This window comes from Ambystoma mexicanum, chromosome 11 (genome assembly GCF_040938575.1).
Source record: "Ambystoma mexicanum isolate Mex_15411 chromosome 11, UKY_AmexF1_1, whole genome shotgun sequence".
NCBI classification, from domain to species: Eukaryota; Metazoa; Chordata; class Amphibia; order Caudata; family Ambystomatidae; genus Ambystoma; species Ambystoma mexicanum.
The window spans coordinates 848938530-848961631 of record NC_090934.1 but is presented as its reverse complement, the minus strand read 5'-3'; the positions used below and the strand labels follow the sequence as shown (position 1 = coordinate 848961631).

General features: G+C 47.7%; 1 protein-coding gene across 3 annotated transcripts in view; it reads left to right on the top strand.

The window, feature by feature from the left end:
* Positions 1 to 23102, top strand: part of LOC138503813 (protein phosphatase 1 regulatory subunit 12A-like) — a 977826-nt gene that overhangs the window by 9690 nt on the left and 945034 nt on the right. The gene's annotated exons all lie outside the window — the stretch shown is intronic.

The following is a 23102-nucleotide window of genomic DNA, read 5'->3' as shown; positions in this document are numbered from 1 at the left end:
TGAATAAATTAGGGCATAAAGAACATAGGAATACAAAGGAGTAAATGGAAAATTAGACCTCATTTTAGGCAGAAGAGTACATAGACATATATCCAGAATCAAACATTAAACATACTTGACTGAAAAATACAGAGGTGTACATCCAGGGTCAACGTCAAGGGGAAAATTCACATAGATGTTTCGGCGGAGTTAAAAGTTGCGCCGTCTTCATCAGGACCAACACCTATTAGACTCTCCTGTTTTGCATTGGCAGAATTACCTAATGTATACATGGTGGGCAATAAAAAAAAGCACATTGTCCACTGAACACACTAGCAAGCAAGAAGAAAAGAATGCTCCCATTGTAGATGTAGTTTAGGGACCAATCATCAAAGAGAAGAGTTTCCCATCACCTCACACCGCTGACTACACCCTACGTGGGCAAAGGAAAATAAAGAAAACTAGAAAAACCTACTTTGATCCAAGTCTGTAGGAAAATGGCAGCAGCTCTACCATGACCAAGTGGAACTGTTCTTGAAATAAGATGTTCTTACCCCGTAGCAGCAAGATATTCAATAAAAAGTTTGCATATACGCTTACATGAATATCAAAGGGCGCCTGCCGTAGTGGAAGCCGGAATCAGTGACTAAGAGTGCCAAAGAGGCGACTTGACTGTGGCACTGTAAAATGCAGGAAGCTCATGTATCGACTGGCAGAGAAATATCAAGTGTCAATATAGGGTTAAACTTCAACCTATGAAGAAAACGCTGAAACTAAATAATATTGCAAAATGTAAAAGGCTGAAGTCACTGGGACCCAACTTGGTCCTGCTTCCTAACACGTAGAGAGGCTGGGTGCAGAGGCATCACAACTTTCCCAAACTAGTAATATGTGTGGAGGTCCTTCGGATATGTTCGAATCGCCCATAAACACGTGCACGGCAAGTAGTGGTCAGTAGTAGAGTGCTGTAATATCAATTAGTTGAACCGCCGCAGGAATTTACCAAATGAAGACAAATGGAGAGCATAATGAACATATACATGAGCAACAAATGTAAACCTAAATAGTCATCGAAGACCTCCATGAATTGCAGTGCTAGAGATAGTTACCACAAAGTGCACACGCTGTTCTAATAGCACCCGAAGTGGCAGGGCAGGGTGCTAATACGACACTAAACCGATCAAATCGTTCGGGCCACGCGGGGATATCAAAAGCTGCCAGAGTGAACCTCAATTTACCGTCTGTAGAGGAACACGTCCTACAGCGACTTACTCCATAAACACAGTGCTATAGAGCGGCGGCCAAGCGAATGGAGGACACGGTAATGACGCCCCTGGTGAATCATGTGGTCACGAAAGAGACCTATTCCAATAGCTGCATTACATATAAAACGAGGCTCCCCAGGGATATTGTTTCATTGATTCGTTTGACTTAATTTAATTAAAAGAAAGCTACTTGAGTTCTAGTTCAATATCACTAGAATGTGCGCATAACGGTCACAGGCTTTCACCTTATGTTGGAGTTTCAGTGATCTCTCCCATACCAGTCCTTCCCTCTTGCCTGTTATCTACCTGGAATCACCTTGCTCAGTCTATTCTTTTCTGGGCAACTCTTGGACTCTAGGCTTGGTAGTCCCGGATTTATTATTCCAGATGTTGCCCTGTGGTAAATGTTAAGTTAAACCTGGGCAAAACTCCACCGTACTTCTAGGATCTCTCGAGGCCATTACACAGCCAAATGGTACTTGGTATGAATGACCTCTTCCTCTGAAAACTGCCCCATGCGTACAGTCTCATTACCTAAATCCATATTAGAATATACTTTTTTTAATTCTCTGTGATCCTGTTTGAAGGCCTGCTATAGTTGCACTGTTGCTATCTCAAAATAAGCCCCATTCATTTCCGTCCTACTTTGTCATACCTGCACCCCTTATCCCCACCTTTTATCCTTCCCCCCTGTCTCTTGTTTCATCTGCAGAATATGCTGTGGATACCTCTGGTAGGGGCCCAATTTAGTAAGACCACTACTGATTGGTACAGTATAAATGTTGGGCAACACATAATGGGTATCCACCAGCTACCTCGAGAGTTGTGTTTCAGGGTGCACAAATGTCAGTTCCAATATGGCATCTGGTAGCTTCTTACCGAGGGGCTCTTTTGTTTTAATTTTCCATATAGCTATTTCAAATTCAGGCCCATGCCTGCAGGGAATAGGCATTCCTCCTGATTTGTGCTATATACCCTTACAAAGACAGTTGGCCAGGTGAATAATCCAACACCTGTTCTCCCTATACCTTTCAGAGGTGGGGCTTCGCACATCCCTTTATACCTACAGGCAGAGCTAAAGAGATATGAGAAAGAGAGGTAAGAGGGCACAACTAGGGAAAAGGGGGGGGGGGCTAATGGCGAGGCAACTTGAAGAGGGGCAGCATGTGGGAGAGGGCAGCTTGGAGAGAGGGTGGCATATTGGAGAAGATGTTTGGGAGAGAAGTGGCATGTTGGGCAATTTGGAGGGGGCGTACTAGGATATGGAGTGCGTGGTAGGTGGCTGTCATGAGAAAATGTTCTATGATGTTTTCCTGCAGGCCGTTTTCACCAGTCTGGTTTCCCGGGCCCAGTTTCGGCACTGCAGGGTAACATATTTCCTTGGTGCGCCCCTTTTCCAGCCTGTCCCAATGCGGGGGACACCACCCCACCCCTTGCCCCACGGCCTGTTGCTTGTTTGGCAGGGGACGGGCAACGCTTCCTGATCCTTCACCACATGCGCAGTTCCCGTGCATGCAGTGTTCCCTGACAGGGCGCTGTTAGGTGAAAGCGGCCTGCCGGGGGGGGGGGGGAAGTGTATGGGGGCATTGGGGAATTGTTTTTGATGAAACTGGGCACTTCCGGACAAAACAAATGGTACAAGGAGAGGCCATGAGGGAGTTGAGGTTTTGTAATAAAGGGGCATAAAGGCAGAAGATACTAAGAGAATGGGGTGGTTAGATAATTCTAGTACTAGGGAGGGACTACAAAAGAATAAATGTAGACTGCTAAATTTAGAGTGAGAGAGGGAAGGTAGTTGATGGTGCTACAAAGTGACTACACTGGTGTGTGATGCTTTTTACAAAACCACAATCCTACAAATGACGGGGAGGAAGAGTTTGAGGATGCCAAAGGGAAATGGAGAAGATTGAGCAATGTGGTGGTGATCGTAAGATGCTGCAAAGGAAGTCACGGGAGAGAGGAAGATCTTTGATAGAGGGACGACCTCCTAAGCATGATATAAAAATATGGGAGAAAGACTGCCACTGGCAGAAGTGGAAAGGGTAGAGGCCATGGGAAGAAACTGACTAGAAAGGGACCAAAGGGAAAGAGAGTACCAGTTAGCAAGTAGGAGACTTCAAAGCACGTCCTGGGGAAGGACTGGAGACAGTGGGGGCTGGCAAAGTAGAAGGGACTGTTGGGGAAGAGGAATGAAGAAGAAACTGAGAAAAGGCTAGAGAGATGGGTAGCGAGATATATAGATGTGTTGTGTAGGAGCTGGCAGCCTTGCAGTGAGACTATCTGGAGAAGGAAGTAATGCGTCCTATTTATGGGTCGGAGGATTGGACTGGTTAGCGGAGCAGAGATACCATTCTGAAGTTCCATTCCAGCTTGAAGAAAAGAGTGACATCTGACTGGGCACTAGTGTCTTGACTTATCGTGACCGCTGAGCTGAAAGACGCATGCAACCACACTGGCACGACTGTAACTGCACTGGCATGACTGTGTCTGATAATTGACAGAGAGGCAAACATGCTGGGTAGGAGCAGCTGGCATTGCACCAGGTGGTACCAGTGTGTAGCGGAGACTGACTTGCAGGTATTGCCTTTTCTGCACCTGCGGTGCCAATTCATTGTTTCACCTGGAAGCTTCCGCTTTGCCGCTATTGTTGCACTGGAGTGCAGTCTTTCAGCAAGTGTGCACATCCTCCGTCCTATGCAAATGAAACCTGCATGTGACGTTACATGGTGGAATGCTTTTCTTGTTCTGCTGGATTCTGGATCCATCTTGGCCCAGCTGCTGTTATATTCAACATCCTGGCCTCTCCTACAGTCCTGTTGCTTTGTAGGTCTATGATAGTTTGGTGAGGGGTGCCGTCAGGGACCATAGTTTAAGTTCTTGGAACATTAAACTCATTATGAGACACCCTTGCCCTTTCAATGGAAATCACTTGTGTCTGGTGAGAGTTTGCCTCATGATATGTTAATTGGTGGCTGCTTCCATGAATGACCCCGTTACCATAGCCTCTCAAGTCAGTAAAGTGTTATAGCAGAAATTCCCACTGTCATCCTTTTTAATGATTTTAACTGTTGATATGTTTGTGGATGCATGTTTTTAAGAGTACAAAATGGTAATGATAATGACTTTTTAATGGGTCAGTATTTTGATGGGTGTAAAAAGATTGGTCATTTGTGTGATGAAAACGGACATGCCAGCAAATCTTGAAATCTAAGTTGTTTTCCTGGAATTAGGATCAGCTTTGTCGATGGCCATATTTCATTGGAGCTTTTTGTGGAAAGCCTTGAGCAGTTGCTTGTTGAAGGTGGGTGACTAACCTCTGGAAGCAAGGAGAATGGCTTGGAACACCGTTCGGATATGTACGGTCCAAGGATTATAGCCATAGGTTATGTAGAGCGATATTGCTTAATCTGGACATTGCAGACCGTAATGGTGGTATCCAATCGGCGAGTTATTTTGTGGTTAACAAACTGTAGTTACTGCTTCAGTGCCGGGGTAACTTTTACTGCTGAGATCTTAAGAACGTGCTGTAGCTCAAAAAGCAGGTGCAGATTCCTATTGGGGGCAGAGGGAATCAACGAGCCATGGGGAAAAAAGCTGAACACAAACTTGTAAACTCTATGCTCCCCAATTTTCATCCAACCAACGGCTTCAGGGGATTCTCGTCAGTGTTGACCTATAGAAGGCTCTTCACATGCTCACGTATTTGTCCGATCAATGGGCAATGTTCAATGGTCAGATGGCTCCCAATAAGCACTGCCCCATCCTTGGCGATTTATTTGTGGAGCCCAGGTAGTTTAACAACATGTGGGCGCTTGCCATCAAAAAGGAAATATTTTGATGTAGCATGTGTGACCAGTTTTGAAAAGAAAAAGCATCGACCACAACTAGAATGTACATTCTGCTAAAAATGAAGTACCGGGCCAAAAATGAAATCTTCACCGTGGCACCTTTTGCATTTGACCCTTCGTTAACTAACGCTTCATTGTAGTGGGTGACACCTTGCAATGACAACCGTACTGTGATAAAAGGCAAGTTGAGCAGTGACCTTGCAGCATTTGTTAATGGCATGCATGTAGCTTGGGCATGTGCATCACCTTTTCTGGTCTATAGTACAGGTTGTTGTGGGCAGGGTTAAAAAAAGCAACCTTTTTAAAAACATTTATTGCCCTACAGTGAGTTTGGTGGTGTTGCACCATTGTAGAATCCCTGGTCTTTGGAGTCTGTGCATGTTGAAATAACCGTAGATCTGTTTGAGGGATCTTTATATATAATGTCATTAGAGTCCTTCTGTTTATCCCCAAAGACGCAGAGAAATGTGTCTGGAGGAATAATATTCTGAGTGCCCATAGGTGTGTTTATATGCCCCAAGCAGTGGTCTTATTTTGATCTCTAGGCATGGGTATGTTTTCAATAGGTTTTCGTGGGGTGATTGTCTTAGGTGATCCCACAGGTGCAAAGGTCTGCCGGGTAAAAATGTTTATTTTTGGTCCAACATTCTGTGCCCATGGTACATAGGAGTTTAATGGAGAATTGGGTATCCTTTTGTTAATAAATACGTGTCAATTGTTTTAAGATCTTCTGGTATTTACATGCATCTGACGTCTTGCTCTGCTGTGCTGTTGGATGGTGTGTGACAGTGATGTGCTTACAAGAGAAGACAACCAGCCTTCCAGTTTATCCAGGACTCATCATGTACCTTGTTTGTGTGGGATTATAATTTTCTTTCTTTCAAGCAAGTATGTGTTGTTTTTGTGTTAAACGCTAGTATGAAGGGTTGCGGAAGAAGCTTCATAGAAAAGACTATAGTTAAAGGCACGCACAACTTGTTTACCTAGGTCTCTGGATATGAAAATGTTATGTATGCGCTGATGCAAGGGCAGATGGATTTGAAAATACTGGAAAAGAGTGCCTGACCAGGATGGCAAAACCAAGACATGTTTCGCAGCTTTTATAGTCTGTGTCAAGACGAAAGCAGTCTTCTCCAGGTGCCTTGCATTCGGGTACTTTTTTATCTTGTTTTGATTAGAGCTTCCTCTTCCTAGGGCTTGTAAGGATTTATTTTAAAAAAAGGCCAGTTCTCGTTTGTTGAGAGTGGAGGGTGGTATTGTGAATATATGTCCAAAATGGCACAAAAGATATTTACAACATTCTGGCAAATTGCGAAAGCATCACATTGCTTGAAGGCCACGAAATGCTATTGGGATGCATGGAATGCTGGCTACTTCCACCTTCCCATGTATACGCGTAAAGGTGTATGTGCCTAAACTGGTCTAACAGGATCGTTATTAGTGGCAACAGGCAATGTTTCCATACGGTTTTATAATTTTATGGGGCCTGCCAATAAATACATGGATGCAATTCTCTGTTCTTGGGCACAGAAAACATAGGAGTCTGATTCACACAACTAGAATGTTGGATAAACTGCTCATTGGATTATGTTTGTATTGCTTTTTTGTTTCATCCACCAACTAACAACTGTTATCACATACAAGGTAAAGGGTTAGGGTTATCATTTATACTAAGTACAAAATGCTCATAATTGTGTGCTTTTCTACACCTGCAAAGTGTAAGGTTGCTGAAGGATACACACAGCATGGAATTCAGTGAAATGCATGCACTCGTGGGTATGTGGGAGCAGGGTGTGCCCTCGAGTATAAAGGGTTGAGGTGCACAGTGACTGTGAAGGCATATTTTGACTTTCCACTCTGGCTACAAAATACTTGGCCTGTGCTGTGAGAACTTAAGCATTTGAAGGCAATCCCTGTCATTGGTGCCAGTAGCTTGACTTTTAATAGCAATACCTGGGAATGGCTAGACCAGAGTGCACGGTTTCAAATTCTAAGCTACTAGGCAGACATTAAGTCCCTCACCCTCAAGCATGAACTCCAGTCTCAATGCATATAGAACACCATTTCCTATTTGCCAAGAGTGAATAGTCTCTTGCCAATGACGGCCACCCGTTTTGCGGTTTGATTTTAGTATTTGGCTTTTTGATTGTTATAACTACGATATGATGTTAATATGTGTTGCATGATGTGAGTACCAGAGCAAATGGTGGTGAAACCTGGTCCGATGTTGTCAATAGCTAGCAAATTCCCATATGGTGGTACAGAAGCCAAAACCGTTGACTTTGACAGGATGTGTGTGCCTGGTCAGCCCGTCTTGCTGGCAATCCAAAGGAACAGCGGTTGACTCCACGGGGTAGAACATGTCCTGAAAATCCTCGTGCCTTTTAATAAGGGTGAAATGAAATGATATTTTATTGATATCGCGCTTGTACACAAGTGTTTCAGAGCGCGACCAGGCAACAAAATGAGGGGAACAAGGGAGAACAAACGACGACAAAAAAAGAGAAAAACAGCGATCTTACTAGGCCCAGTGACATATAAGAAAGCGCAAGTGCATGGAAAAGGGAAAGGGGGGGAGTGCATGGGGGAGTGCGGAGTGGAAAGTGCAGAGGAGAGGTCTCTCCTCTGCAGAATAAATAAAACAGAATAAATAAAATAGAATAAATATTAAATAAAATAAATAAATAAGGGCGATAAACCATGGCAGTGCAGCCAGCAAGTGGCAGGTGAAAGTTAGTCCGATATGGTATATCTGATAAGTGCAGAAGAAAAGTGGGAGGGGGACTTTTACAGATACAGAGCCCTAATGCAGGGGGTGGCCTGGAGGTAGTGCAGGAGGGTGGCGGGGTGAGCAGGCACCTGGTCCCGAATGACAGAGGATGGCCAGGTGCACGATGTCAAGAGAAGAAACGGGTCAACTGGGGAAAAGGGGGGCAAAGTCAGAGGCAAACGGGAATGTCTTGAGGTGCTTCCGGAACCGGAGATGGTTTTCCTCCAGTTTCAAGGTGGCCGGGAGGCTGCTCCAAAGGGAGGCATCAGCTGAAGACAGAGATCTACCCCCAGCTCGTTTCTTTGCAAAACGACTGACCCTGAAGGACTTAGAAGTAGAGGAGCAAAGGGCTCGAGAGTGGAGATATTTACGGAGGGATAGTTGAAGGTATTTGGGTGGTTGATGGAAGATAATTACCCTGTACGGTGCAATTTGAATTACTTTTCCAACATTGCCTCTACTCCCTTCTGATTCGCATGTAAGATGAACCAGTGGCCAAGTTGCTGATTTTGGAGTCGTAGGTTCTAATCCTGGCTTGGACATCCCATTATAAATTGTATGTATCTTTGTAAAACACAAGCTGTCCTTCGTATGCTTGTTAATAACAAAAAACAAATGACGACAAACCTTTCTTAGTGACACTTGAATAATCACAAAAAAGTCGAATATTTTAGTTAAAGTATATATGGGTGTGGGGGAAGGGATTAAAAGCAGCAGTGTGCTCTTGTTTATTTTTCCAGCCGCCTGATCATTCGTCACGTTATGAGTTTATGTGGTCCATATACATGTTAGCAGTGATTCTCTTCCTCCGAACCCCCAGACTATAATACAAATATTACCTGGACGGCCCTGAATTGCTCCTTCGACCCAGGTGAATACTAAATGTACGCCAACTAAAATAAGAAAGTATTATTGATAATCAAGCTTGGGAGAAGACCAGTGGGGGTGTGTTGGCTGTCCTGAGCTATGGTTCATTTTGAAAAATAAGATAATGCAACGCGCTTCATAATATTTAATTCTCTTCATTGTGGGCAGCAGTAGGGTATAAAGCACGAGCAATACAGAGGTTAATGTTGCTTCATATAAAGCACACATAGGGTCTTGGTTCTGAAATTAGTAACTGCTGTGGTTGAAAAACAAAACGCACCTCTCTGCACAGCAATCCGCACGCACTTCACCACATTGCAACAACATACTAAAAACACATAACCCGACACAACAGCACATGGAAATTTTGGCACTTACCAAAACTGCACTTAAGATCAGTGAACGGTGCAAACCGAACTAAAGCGGCCAACAGGACATCACAACTCTCATTTTCCTATTCCCACTACAACCTACTAACACCCAACCCCACTCTTCACGCCCTTCTTTTCAGATCTGCCAGAGCGCCTGGGGACCACAGCAGTGTTGACGGTGCACGGTACAAATACCTTAACATTAACAATACCCTGGGACCTCAAGCCATTGTGTGGTGCAGGATCTTCTGAATTGCGAATCTTGCAGAAACTTTGTGGACATCCTGCTGGACCTCGAGAGACGTGAATCGAGTCAGAGAAGTCCTGTCATCAGAGTGCCGGACCTTGCCAATGATGAGAATCGACCAGCGATATTCAGTCTTCTTCCTGACTCCTGAAAGGGTGCCAGAACCACAGAGCTTCATGCAGCCACAAGGAAACTCTTGCCTGGAGCCTTCTCCCATGATTCCTGCTGCAAACGTCCTTCCAAAGTCCTGTCTTCTTGACAAAAGAATCAATCGACCAGGTTTTTGGCTGAAGATCCTGTAGTCTTCCTGCTGCAGCTGTTCTTCTGTGCTGAGGTACTGAGTTGACTCGGGTATTTTACCCACATCAAGCCTTTGTGATTTCTGTATAGGTTTGGGAGACCACGCGCGCAGTTCACCCAGGCCTACAGCGGAATCCTCCTAGGGTATCTTCTCTGAAGTCCCTCGACCCTGAACTAACTTTGCCTGTAACTGAACCCTATCTCACCCTGCTTAAAATGGCAACTAGACCACTAGGATCCCTCTACTGCCCCTGAGTGAACTCATGCTATAGAATAAGGGAAGGACTGGATAAGAAAAGGGTTCTGCCTTGAAAAGAATAACAAGTGTTCAAAAGTGACTTACTTGTAAAAGTGTTAGTTGGTAACTGTAGCTCTGAGAGTGAACAGTTACAAAAGTCCTTACTTACCTTGAAAGTGTTCTGCCACTCGTAAAAGTATATGTACCTTAGATATGTTCTGCCATTCTGAAAAGTATATATAGGTTTTACATAGTGGAATAGCTGTGTGCCATTCTGAATAAGTGTACTCAATCTTACTTTTCTTAGAAACTGTCTTGCCATTCTCAAAGAAAGTAGATAGTACGTTAGTTTACTCACCTGTGAATTGCCCCCCCCCCACTTCCCAAAAGTAATGCTGTTGGTTCCACTGTACTATTCCGGTTAGGATATAAATGTGTCCCCAATTGGGTCTTGCTTCCCCTGACTTGCTGTTAGCCTGTCCAGAATAAGTTGCTTTAGGTTATACTTGCCTCTAAGTTGCTGATAGCTCCTTTTGAAAAGTGTGTAGGTTTTACTTACCTTGTGTTAGCTGTGTGTCATCCTAAAACAAGTTAGAGTTATTGCTTGCCTTAATCTGTGTTGAACTGATTTAAAAAGCAAACTGTAATAGTATATTACAAAAGAAGGTTTTACCTGCCTAGAAAAGCTATTTGCCATTCTTTAAAATAAATAGTGTAATATATTCTTACTGATCTTAGACTGTGTTTCAGTAAGTGTAATTGTAAATTACACCATAAGGTCCAACTCCCCTAGAATAACTGTTATCCTGAATCACAGTTCTAGGGTTTTACTGTTACTGGAATAAGTGTTCCACTATTCTGAAAAGTATATTGTCCAGTTGTCTTACTATGTGATTTCTTGCTGAGCGTCACTGTACAACTTCTAGGGTCTACTACCCTTATATAACTGTAAGTAATCCAAAAGTAACCATTGGTTGTGACTTCCCTAGAACTACTGTTGGGTGTTCCAAATAAGGTTATATGCTTTGGTCTGTTGACCTGTAAGCATAGTGTTGTGTTTGTATAATGTGTTTATATGATCTGTGATGATACTTCTTTCCCCTAAGATTTATCTGGGCCTACTTGTATTTAAATAAACCATTTGTTTTTACAATACATAGTGTTTCTTTGTACCATATTTGTATTACAATTTCTTTGTACTGGTTCTATAGCTCTCTTCCTCCTAAAATAAGCCTGGCTGCTCTGTCTACACTACCATAAACTCTGGTGGTACAGTCTTATACTAAGAGTGGAGTCTTGTACTGTCTCAGTTGAATGGTTTTACTAAGGGAGCTGTCTTTCGTAATCGAACTGTCGCGCCCGGCTGCACACAAGTGCACACAGGGGCTGGCAACCACGCCAGGACCCGGAAGCGCCGTCGAGGGAGACCGGGTAAGTGTATGCTTTTGTGTTGTATGGGTGTGTAATTTTGGGTTGGGGGAGTCTTGTGAGGGGATAAAATCGTGGAATTATATGATATGATAGGTTATTTATAACGCGCTTAATACCCAGAGGTTTTTAAGCGCGGACCCGGGGATCGAGCCTGTGGTGCTCTATGTTGTCTTGCTTCCAAGGTGAGCATGTTGCCCCTGCGCTATCCTGCCAAGACCAAATAAATCTTGGCGGGGTACGGTGGTAGCTGTCGGGTTGCGGAGGTGGGGGCAAGGGAATGTTGTTTTTTCGCTTTGTAAACTGCCTACAAATCGGTCTTTTTGGTAGGTGTCCTACAAAAAACGAAATTATGACATATAACCGTTTACACTTGTATGGGACCTAGAGGTTTAACGAAAACTAAACTGTCCCTAGCTTGGAGCAGTCTAGGCAAACTGTGTAAGGAAGGGTTAAACTGAAGTGCATCGAGAGTCTCCTATCTAATGGGGATACTAGTCTCTCTCTGAATCTCGAATCCATGGCTTAAAATTAAAATTTGCAAGCTACTAGCCAGGCATAAAGTCACTCGCCCATCTATTCTCTACGTAAACACATCACACCACGTCTTTTCATTCCAAGAGACTGTTATCGGTCACCATTGACGAGTGCAAACTTGCAGCCCTTTTTTTAAATCTACTACAGTCTCTGGGATGTAGCACACACCACACTTTTTGGCTGAGATCAGTCAAAGGGGTATACTTCCCAGTTTGCTATTTCGCTCAGATAAGTCACAGGGATGTAGCCCAGGTCGGTATTTGTAATCCACCCAGGAGCATAGATCCTGACTCACTTATTCCTGCTTTTAAGGAATCCTGGGTCCTCTGATCGTACTAACTTGTAAGGTTTATAGTGCAGACTCGCTTGTGTGTCATGCCCTGCTGATTTCTATGCTGTACAGTACTACCAGGGTGTTGGGCTTTCCAGTCTCTCAGACTTTTCAGCTGTTTAAGGGTCACACACTTGAGGAGGATCACGCTTCTCCAGTGCTCTGCTCTCTTCACTTTCGCAAACCCAAAAATCTCCTTTGAGGCTCTTGGCTTCCTTCGGTTCTCTGCTCCCCTCATGTTGGTCACCGTGGTTCCTTCGGTTCTCTGCTCCCCTCAGGTTGGTCATGTGGTTGTCGCTATCCTTGCTGACTGCTTCTCTCTCCCTGGTTTTCTCTGGCTTTATATAGACCTCACCCCTTGTGGCCAGACCTTCAATTGGATGGGCCCTCCTTCACTTGGTGCTAATCTGGAAGATCCATACAATCTCTCAATGCATCCATTTTCCATGTAGTCCCACTGATGTGGTGTCCTGAGGCTTCAGTGTCCCCAGCTGCTATCCTGGTTTTGAGCAGAAAGGCTGCATCCACTACTTCACTCCGGTGGATTGCAGTCCTTGGTGACGTTCACGTTTCTAGTTGCTCAGCTGTTCAGTCTACCATGACTTATTTGGGTAAGTCTTTGTGGGCTTTGCTGCACAGAGTCATTGGAGTGGTTCAGCATATGTTGACTCTGTGTTTTCTCTCAGCTTGTGCTGCATCTTTCCCTTTACCTCTTGGGGTATGGTACCACATGGGGTTCCAGCGGGCTGCACAGGGTCTTTAAGTCTCTCTCCAGAGTTTGTGGGGAAGGGGTCGTTGAGTCCTAAATGTGCTTAATTCTCACAGGGATGTACACTGCGGGCAGCCTTGATGATCTTGCTGGCATGTGGACACTTAGTCCCTGAATGAATATACCAAAGGGGAGTAGATTACTGCTGGCATTGTAATGGTATCTGAACACTCTTTACTCTGGTCCTCAATCGCTTTCTCTGGGAAAGAATAGCGATAAGAGGTTGCGGAGGAGACTGCAGCTCCCACTCTAGGCTGCTTCCAAATAGTGTGCGGCATTGGCACCAAAGTCCGGGTAGGCCAGCTTTCCTGGGCTGCAAAGCCTCCCCTCTGCCCTGGCGTCTGGTATTTAACTTTGCCACAATACCCAAGACATTTAGTTTAAAAGGACCATTATGCTTGATGTTTTCCCTTGTTTCAAGAAATGTAGCGTTTTGTAGTTACCAGTTAGAGACAGGAGTTGAAGATATGCTCAACTTCTTGCCCTCGTTTACTGACTCATATTCAAGACGTTTAGTCGTGATCAATCTCTTAGATTTTCTTTTTATACACTATTCTGAAGGTAGTGGCCTGCTTTAGGTCGGCAACGGCACAGAACATCAACACCGTTTCCACACATTGGCTGAAATGTTCTTGCATGCACCCGATTCCCATATTAAGGAAGGAGTTGCGATGTCCCGCTATCTAGGCTGCCTGTGTTTCTCCCTCGATCACTGGATTTTGCACATGATCATTCATGAACGTTCAGAAATAAAGCTGCAACTTGGCTTTTACTTTTACTTAAAGAGATTTGTTACAGCCTTTTATTGAAGGATTCCATTTATGTGGTCAATCCTGGTCATGCCCTTACATATGTGTGACCTTGACAAGGCAAAACATCCGCCGATTCAGCCCGGCGGAAGGTCTGGCACCCCTCCCATTTTGAGGGCCTCTACACAGCACAGAATATTCCAAATGTGCACAGGAAAACTTGGACAACAAATCATTGTCCACATAGACAAACCCAGACCATAAGGACACTGCAACTTGGCTTGGGAAAGCAGGTATCCAAGATTACATTTATGGACCAAATACCCCCCTGAGAGCACCCGATTTCACCTACTACTAAGATGGTGGCACTCTGAAGGAAGCCATGGGGATTTAATAAGGGGGGAGAGCAAAGCAAGCCCACGTTACCAGTCTTGAACTAGTTCAGCACATCCCCAGCCCCTCTGACTTGTATATGGTGTATTGTTTTAGTATCTTGGCACACTTGTGCGTTAAATTGATCAATCCATAGTAGGCGACCAAAAAAAGCTCTTAACCGACTTTGGTGAAGTTGTTTCCACTAAGTGCCTCAAGTGGAACCGTAACAGCACATTTTGCTCTTTTTCTCTGGGCTGAGGACGCCATCTGCTGCAGGTTTTCTTAAGCATTGGCCATCCTCTTTGCACTGCAACTGCTGCTCGCCTCCCCATTGGGTTCTGGGCGAAAATGTGTTCATGAGAATATTGCAGTTATTACTAGTAGCCTCTTGGAGAACTCCATGAAACTTGTAAACTAGCTTAATTAGCCCAAAAATTGGTCTATGGTTTTACAGTTCATCTTTCCAGTCCCTGTTTTCTTCTTCAAAGCCAAGGTGTAGTAATAATGGTTTTGACTGAACTACACATTCTTAAACTCCTGGAGTTGGAAAATATAACTGAAGGTGACTCAGTTTATGTAGTAGGCATATGATGTGCTTTCTTCTTCCCATACTTCTTTCTTCCGTAATCCCCTAACTGTCATAGAGCGTTTAGTTTCAGCGGCGTGTGTTGCAAAATGTCACTATTGCACTTGGGGAACCTGATTTTATTCATATTTTAGGTGGCGGGGCCTTCAGTGGTAAAGGTGGTGATCGGGGGGAGGGAGGGATATTGACTGTATACTTTATTAGCGCCTTTCACGTCAAGCTATAACAGAGGTTTTTCCCAGATGTACCATTGTACTTTTTCCGATCATCGTTTGTTTAGTGAGTGTCGAGTAGTATATGCTGATTTAAAAGAGAACCTACCCAACCAAAAAATAGGCTTAACAACTAATGGGCAAGAATTGTTAAACAGTAGCTTATGGTTGCACCTGCACCTCCCAAATTCGATGCAAATTCTTCCTCAGATGCAGCTTGCCCAGGGGTGTGCCTTTTCTCTTCATCGTGACGTGAGGTTATGAACAATGTATATATTGATTGTTTGACTTGAAAAAGTACACTTTGGGTGAAAGGGAGGTACATTTTTAAAGAAATATACTTTTTGAAACTGCTTTGGTTGCCGGTCGACATGTTAGGTGGTCTTTAAAGTAATTAGCCCTATTTGTGGTAGCCTGTGTTGCAGTTGCCAGAGCGGGGAGTACACACCCATCCTGTCCCATCGGATTTAAATATTCAGTTGCTTGTGGGACATGGCCAAGTCCGTGCTGAGATCACTAGCAGACTACAAGAGGCTTTTGTATTCCGAAATGAGATCGCTCTATCCGTGGCACTGACCTAGTGTGCAATTCGCTCCACAACATATGGGATACAGTGGTCCGACTATTCATTAACAATACTCATAGGTTAGCTGGCAAACGTACTGCAAAGGATGCACTAGAAGAGGCGGGAGACTACCACTAAAGCTGTGACAGCCATATTTGTACAGGCAGGTGAAGTTACTTTAGACCCTGTCAAAGACCAAATCCTACTACATATAAAATTGCAGAACAGAGACTAACTCTTAACTTCGGACTTCTATAAAAGTTCTGACTCCACTCATTATTTTATCCCGGGCAATCCAGTGCTTTGAAGAACGTTTTGCAACAAAGCTGCGTTCCTGCTTCTGACTGAAGATGTTGCTTGCATGTGCATATACATAGGGTGACAAGATTTTCAACAAAGAAAAACATGACAGGCCACCGACATAGATGTAGGACTACAATTTCACTGTGGTCATCGACACAAAGGTAGGGCTACATATCGGTAGTAGCTACAAACCACAAAAGAGGGACTACAAACATAGGACTAATGACCGCACTGACCAACATGAATGAGTTTGGGGGCGACTGTGCCAGATTATTCCTTTCAAATGCTGGATTACAGATGCCTGTGAAACCACTATGTGGCACTGTTTGTGTTTTTAGCATGAATTCTTTGGGATCCACCTGTACAGGGCATGTCTATATTGTGGCAGAGAACTACAGTGGACTGGGGTTATTATCAACCCAACAATATATTTTTTTTTTTAAACTTTTATTTTTGTTGGCAGAGGTTCACAGGGTACAAACGACAGGACAACAAGCATATGGATCGAGTGGCTCGCAGAGCTGTCAACGGGCCACAATAGCATCTTTACAATAATGACTGCAATATTTTACAAACAACAGAGGAGGCTGAGTAACATCACAATGCATGGGTGGGTGCCGGGGATGGGGAAGACTCCGAAGTGGCATCAGACAGGTCATTGAGATATGAGGTGAATTCACTCCAAATGTTCTTAGGACGAGAACGAGCAGGCAGTGTAGCCAGATAGTCTTCCTCGCAGTTCCGTGACCATGTGAGCATGCCCAACCATCTCTGAGGGGTCGGGGGAGAGGAACACCGCCAGGCCTGAAGTATACATTTCTTGGCAACCATGCAACTTATGTCTAGAAACTTTTTTTGGCGTTTAGTTTCCTCGGTGCCCCAAACCCCAAATAGGGCTGCTAGAGGGTCGGGATCGACAGTGGTTCCAGTTACAGCACTAAGTGTGTTCATGACCCCACTCCAAAAATCGGACAGCTTGTGGCAGGACCAGAACATATGGAGGTGATCAGCCTCTGTGGCCCTGCAGCGCGGGCAGAGGCGCACCTCGGAGCGAGCAAACCCAGAAGTCCTGTGAGGTGTGTAGTATAGCCTGTTGAGGAGTTTATACTGCATGGCCCGGAAGCGAAAGTTGAAGGAAACTCTTTTGGTGTGTAGGCACATGCCTTCCCATAACCCATCCGGCATCTCTAGACCCAACTCACCAGCCCATTTGTTGCGCGCCCCAAGGATCGGGGCAGGGGAGGCATCCTGCAGGATGTGATAAAGTGATGAGACAACCCCCCGTGCCCCGCCCGAATTGGCAATGTACGCTAAAGCAGGATCGTCTGGGGGTTCGTTCGGGAAGGAGGGCCACATAGTACGGAACGAAGCGCGGAGCCTGAAGTATTGAAGGGTCTCTAAGGGAGAACTGGTGTGGCCCGGCCTCCACGTCTGGGGATCTATAAATTTGCCCTCTGGGTAGAAGTCAGACAGTGCCCTATATCCCAACGCCTCCCAGTGGCGGGTCAAGGCCGCATCGTGCGTGGGTTCCAGGCCCGGGAAGGCCCAGACAGGCAGCCACTTGTAATACGGAGAAGTCCCAGGCGATGGGTTTAGTATGTGTGACCAGGCGAATAATGTCGCGGCTAAGGGGTCAATGGGGGAGTCCGGTGCGTAATGTCGGTGCAGAACTAAGGTCATCAGATTAATACCCGAGGATGCCAGCCGTTCCAGCTTGACGTGAGGGCGACCCGGGGCGCCAGGGTACCAGTGGGTGGCATACTGGGCTTGGGCCGCGAACCAGTATGTAGCCAGGTCAGGGGCAGCCATACCCCCCCGTCTGTACGAGAGTGCCATGTCAGTCCACTTTTTGCGCACCGCACCAGAATGCCAGAGGAACTGTGCGCAGAGCGTGTGAAGATTAGTGAAGTATGCCTTCCCAGGCCACAGGGGCACATTGCTAAAGGTGTACAGGAGCTTGGGGAGGAGGATCATTTTGATCAAGGACAGTCGACCCGCAAAGGACAACGGGAGAGTGCGCCAGCGTGAAATTTTTGTCTCAACAGTTCGCGCCACAGCGGAGTAATTATCGGTAAGTAGGGTGGGTTTAGTGAGGGATACATGTACTCCCAGGTATTTAATACCGTTAGGGGCCCAGCGCAGAGGATATTCAGAAGCGGGGTGTGTGGTAATTTTCGTAAGCGGGAAGATCTCCGACTTGGAGTAATTAATCGTGAAGCCAGAATGTGTACCAATGCGAGTGATGTCTCTCAGTATGGGGTTGAGGTGGGTAGCGGGATCCCTGATGTAAAGTAGGACATCATCTGCATATAGAGATATGATTTCAGGCTCCTCTATTAATCTTATACCCTTGCGGGAGTGTCTCGAACGCACATAGTCCGCCATCGGTTCAATCGCTAGTGCGAAGAGAATCGGAGAGAAGGGGCAGCCCTGCCGGGTGCCTCTGAAAAGCGTGAAGCTCTCAGATGTAAGAGAGTTAACGCGAACCCGCGCCACGGGGGATGTGTACAAAAGTCTGATGAATCCTATCATGTTGGGGCCAACACCCATTGTCTCGAGGACCAGCCACATATATTTCCAAGAGACCATGTCAAAGGCCTTCTGGGCGTCTAGCGTAACCGCTACAGCATGGGCGTCCTGGTCTATGCGGGACATGACATTAAACAGTCTCCTGATATTGTGGGAGGTGGACCTGCCCGGAACGAAGCCCGCCTGGTCCTCATGAACGAGGTGCGTCATTATTGGCAAGAAACGGTTGGCAATAATTTTAGCGAAGATCTTTGTGTCCAGGTTCATGAGGGAGAGGGGTCTGTATGACCCACATTCGTCTTCCGGCTTACCCGGTTTGAGCAACACCGTGATTACCGCTTCCCGCATGGAGGGGGGAAGGATGGAGGTTTGTAGCGCCTCGTTCCATACCTCGAACAGACGAGGGGCCAGGACAGCAATGTGTTCCTGATAAAAGTCGGCGGTGAGGCCGTCAGGGCCAGGCGCCTTGCCTTTGGGCAAGTTGGAGATGGACGACACTATCTCGTCTAATGTAATCGGGGAGTCTAACTGGTCCCTAGTCAGTTGGGAAATCTCCGTAGTGGGGATTTGCCCGAGGAGTTCACGCATATGCTGCTCGGTGTGTTCTGCGGGCTGGGAATAGAGGGAGCTATAAAACTCAGTGAATGTCTCCAGTATTTTCGAGTCCGCCCATTGTGCGTCCCCATTACGATCTTTGATGGAGGAGATCTGTGTACGGCCCAATTCCCCTCTAACCAGGGTTGCAAGCGTTTTCCCAGGTCTATCGCCCTCCCCATATCTCCTGGCGGCCTGTGGGCGACTGAAATAACGGACTTCGGAGGTGGCCAGTGTATTATATACTTGAAGTTCGTCAGATATCTGGGCAAGAATGGAGGGGTCAGAGCCGGTAGTGGCGCGTTGCTCAAGTTGTTTCAATTTGGCCTCAGATTGCCCCAGGGCAGTTCTAATGGCCTTCAGCACCCCGGCCTCCCGGGAAATGGACATGCCCCTTATATATACCTTGAAGGCCTCCCACCTAACCGCTGCGGTCGTGTCCTGGAGAGAGTTAAGTTCAAAGAATGACTCGATATCCGCTAGTATTTCGGCCTTAAACACGATGTCCTTTAGGGCCTCAGACTTAAAACGCCAAGTGCTGACCGTAGGAGCAGGAGTGCCCAATTTCAGGGACAGTGTAATAGGGGCGTGGTCCGAGATCGTACGGGCAAGGATGCCCGCGCCCTCCACCCCGCCCATTACCCCACCGGAAACAAGAAACAGATCTATCCTGGACGAGCTGTCGTGCACAGACGAATAATAGGTGTATTCCCGTTTCTGCGGGTGGAGAGTCCTCCAGGCATCGCAAATGTTGAGGGATGTCATGTGGCCCCGTAGCCTGCGCGCAGCGCGAGAGACTGCCCTAGGAGTCGTGGATGTTCTGTCCAAGACAGTGTCCAATATAAGGTTTAGGTCTCCTCCCCATATAATGTGCACTCCCACATAACCTAGAAGTATGGTGGCTATTGCGTCAAAGAATTCCGGTGAGTCAACATTGGGGCAGTAGGTGTTGATAAGCAGGTATTCCCTATTGACCAACGTGCAGTGTAATATAACGTAGCGACCCTCGGGGTCGATGTAACTTTTATGTAGTCCAAACTTAATTGATTTATGGATAAGCGTGAGGACCCCCCTGGACTGCGTGGAGTAGGAAGTGAAAAATCTGGCGGGACCCCAGGATGGGGCGAGTGCCCTTGGTATCAGACCATTGGAGTGTGTCTCCTGAAGTAGCAGGATCCTAGAGTTATGCCTGTTGGCATACGCCATGATCCTGCGCGCTTTAGTATGGTTGCTCAATCCTCTAACATTCCAGGACATTATGACAGTAGACATTTCAATTGTAGCCATATTCAACCGCAATATTCATCCTCAGTGAACATCCCAACCCAAGTGGCAGTGTGGGCCCCCGTAGTCAAAACAGCATGCGCGCTTGTGCCCCTTCAGCCTGCGCCCAGTGGAACCTCGTGTGCCTTTTGAAAAAACAACCCCCTTCCCACCCCCCACCCGCACCGCTAACCGTGAATCAGCAGTGTACCCATCACCCACCCTAAGCCGCCCAAAAATAGGCCAACCCCAACCTGGCCTAAACCACCCAAGGGCCCAACAGGGGCCAATCCATACCAACAGAACAGAGAAAAACAGTGCAATCGCAGTGGGGTGCGCCGTTGCCACGCACTAGCACGCCTAGAGCCAGCGGCTCTGTTACCAAACAAACAATATCAGCAGGCTCCCAACGCAAGTCCCCGCCCGCAAGCGGAAATGCGGGGACCGCGCGCAAGCCCCTGCGGCTCCGCAGCCCTCAGACCAGTGTCAACAAACGAATAGCATCTACCCCATGTGTCCAATGAGTGGGAAACTGGAGCGGTCTTAATGAAGTGGGGGTCTCGCAATGGTGCCGTTTAGGGAGGAACACATGACAGTTGGGCAGCAAAACATTGCAATGTTGGCCTTATGCAAAGTGGCAACCCAGACCCGAGGAGGAGCAGGGCTCGGGCATCACAACCCGGGCAATAACGGAAGCATGGACCATCACAATGAGGTATCGTAATTACAAAGACAGCAAATGTAGCGAATAAACCCTCTCCCCAACATTCCCTCAATTCTCATCAGCAAGGTCCTGGAGCGGTATCTCCATTTCAATAAACTTCGCCGCCTCTTCAGGGATGGTAAAGAAAAAAAGTTTGCCCCTGTGGGTGATTTTGAGTCTGGCAGGAAATAAAATGGCATATGGGACTTTGCGCTCCCGGAGCATCTTCTTGACGCCAAGGAACTGTCGCCTTTCGTGCTGCACCGCAACTGAGAAGTCTGGGAAAATTCGAATAGTGTTAGACTCCAAGCGCAGCTCACCCTTCTCGCGCGCCAGGCGGAGAATGTGGTCTCTGTCCCGGTAATTGAGGATCCTGGCTATAATGGGCCTGGGGATATCACCAGGCTTGGGTCGCGGGGACAAGGCCCGGTGAGCTCGCTCAACAGTGAAATAAGGGGAGAGGTCCGGGTCGCCAAGCAAGTCCTTAAGCAGGCGCTCGACTGCCTCCTCCATTCGACCCTTCAGGGCGGCCTCAGGGACCCCAATGATGCGTAGGTTGTTCCTACGGGAGCGGGATTCCAAGTCATCACATTTGGCCCTTACATTCTTCATGTCGCGCGACAAGGCAGCCACTGTGTCCTGTAGCGTGTGTATAACGTCCTCGTTGGTCGAAATCCGATTCTCGGCCTCTGTAATTCTGGAGCCAGCCTGATCGACACGTGTTTTGAGCGAAGCCACATTAGCATTGATGTCGTCAAGCTTCTCATGAAAGGAGGCGAAGTTTTTTGCCATCGATTCCATCATGGCCGTAAGATCAGGGGATGGAGCCGCGGGGGTCTGCTCGGCATCAGGTTCCTCCGGCGTAGTCGATGTGTGGCCCCCCTCGGATCGAGGGACCGCCTTAGTAAATTTGTCCATGGCACCCCCTCTAGCGCCGCTCTTGGAGCGATTCGACATGGTCGATGGTAGAGAATGAGAGAGAGATGCCGAGCGAAGGGTAGCCAAATCCAGTGGCACGTGCTGCTACGGGCACGCAGGAAGCGGCCTAGTAGGCCTAGGTCGGTGAAGTCCCCGAGCCGAGAGGGAAGAATACCATATGCGTGGGAGTTGAAAATATTAAGCCAATGCAGGGCTCAGCAGAGGGACCGGCTGCCCCTCCAGCACAGACCCAGCGGCGGACCCCACCAAGGCGGGCCGCGCGCAGTCCACATGAAGTTGGAGCGCTGAGGAGGCGAGGTGCGCAGAGGAGATGCCCCAGAGCCAGAGGGAACGGTGCGGGGAGGTTCGCTGCCAGTGGCGGGCCCGGTTAATGTGGCGAGGATCAAGCCGGACCAGAGAGGTGGGAGTCCATTAGGTGTGGAGCAGGTCACCCGCCCCGGAGGAGGTAAGGTGTAGCGTAAACTCAGGAGCGGGGAGAGGCCCCCATGCAGACCCAACAGGAGGGGCCGCGATCCATACGTCCAGGTCACAGCAGGCCGGGACGACGCAAATCACAGCCACCCCCGGCTCTCACCTCGTAGTATGCCGATCAGGTCCAGGCGGGGCCGCTGCAGCGCGTCGGATCTCCAGCAACCCCCCGGGGGCGGAGGGGGAGGTCCGCAGCCGGGCGGGCGGCGATCACCGGCAGGCCCGCACAGCCCACACACACAGCCGCGGCAATGTTCCTCCTCCTGGAGGGGCGGGCAGGCGGAGATGGCTGGAACCACGGCCCAGCGGCGTGGAGGAGTCGTGGAGGAGTCGCGCCCAATCCGCAGGACGGGAGGCGTACGATGGGACAGGGCCGCTGTGGGCACCCTGAGTCCGCCGCCGGGCGGGCAATGGTCACCCGCGGGCCCGCTCAGCCCACGCCCTCAGCCACGGCCCGGCGGCCGGCGCAGTAATGTTCCTCCTCCCGGAGGGGCGGGCAAGCGGGGACAGCCGGAGCCCCGGCGCAGCGGCGTGGAGGAGCCGCGCCAGAGATGCAGGCACGATCCGGCTGCAATGGGGGCGGCGGCAAGCGCCAACTCGGGCCGTACGCGGGCGGATTACGGGCACCCGTAGACCGATTTCCTTCAGGAGTTGGTGTGGGAAGAGCCCCCACCAGCAGCCGTCGTTTGTGCGAGGCGGGGTACCAGGATCAGGCAGGGAACCGCAGATGTAGCCGGATAGAAGGCGGCTAGGCGTGGAGCTCGAGCATCAAGCGGCCATCTTGCAGGCTGCTCAACAGCGCCCCCCCAACCCAACAATATTTGAATGTGAAATTAAAGCAAACCTTTTCACAATAAATACTGATT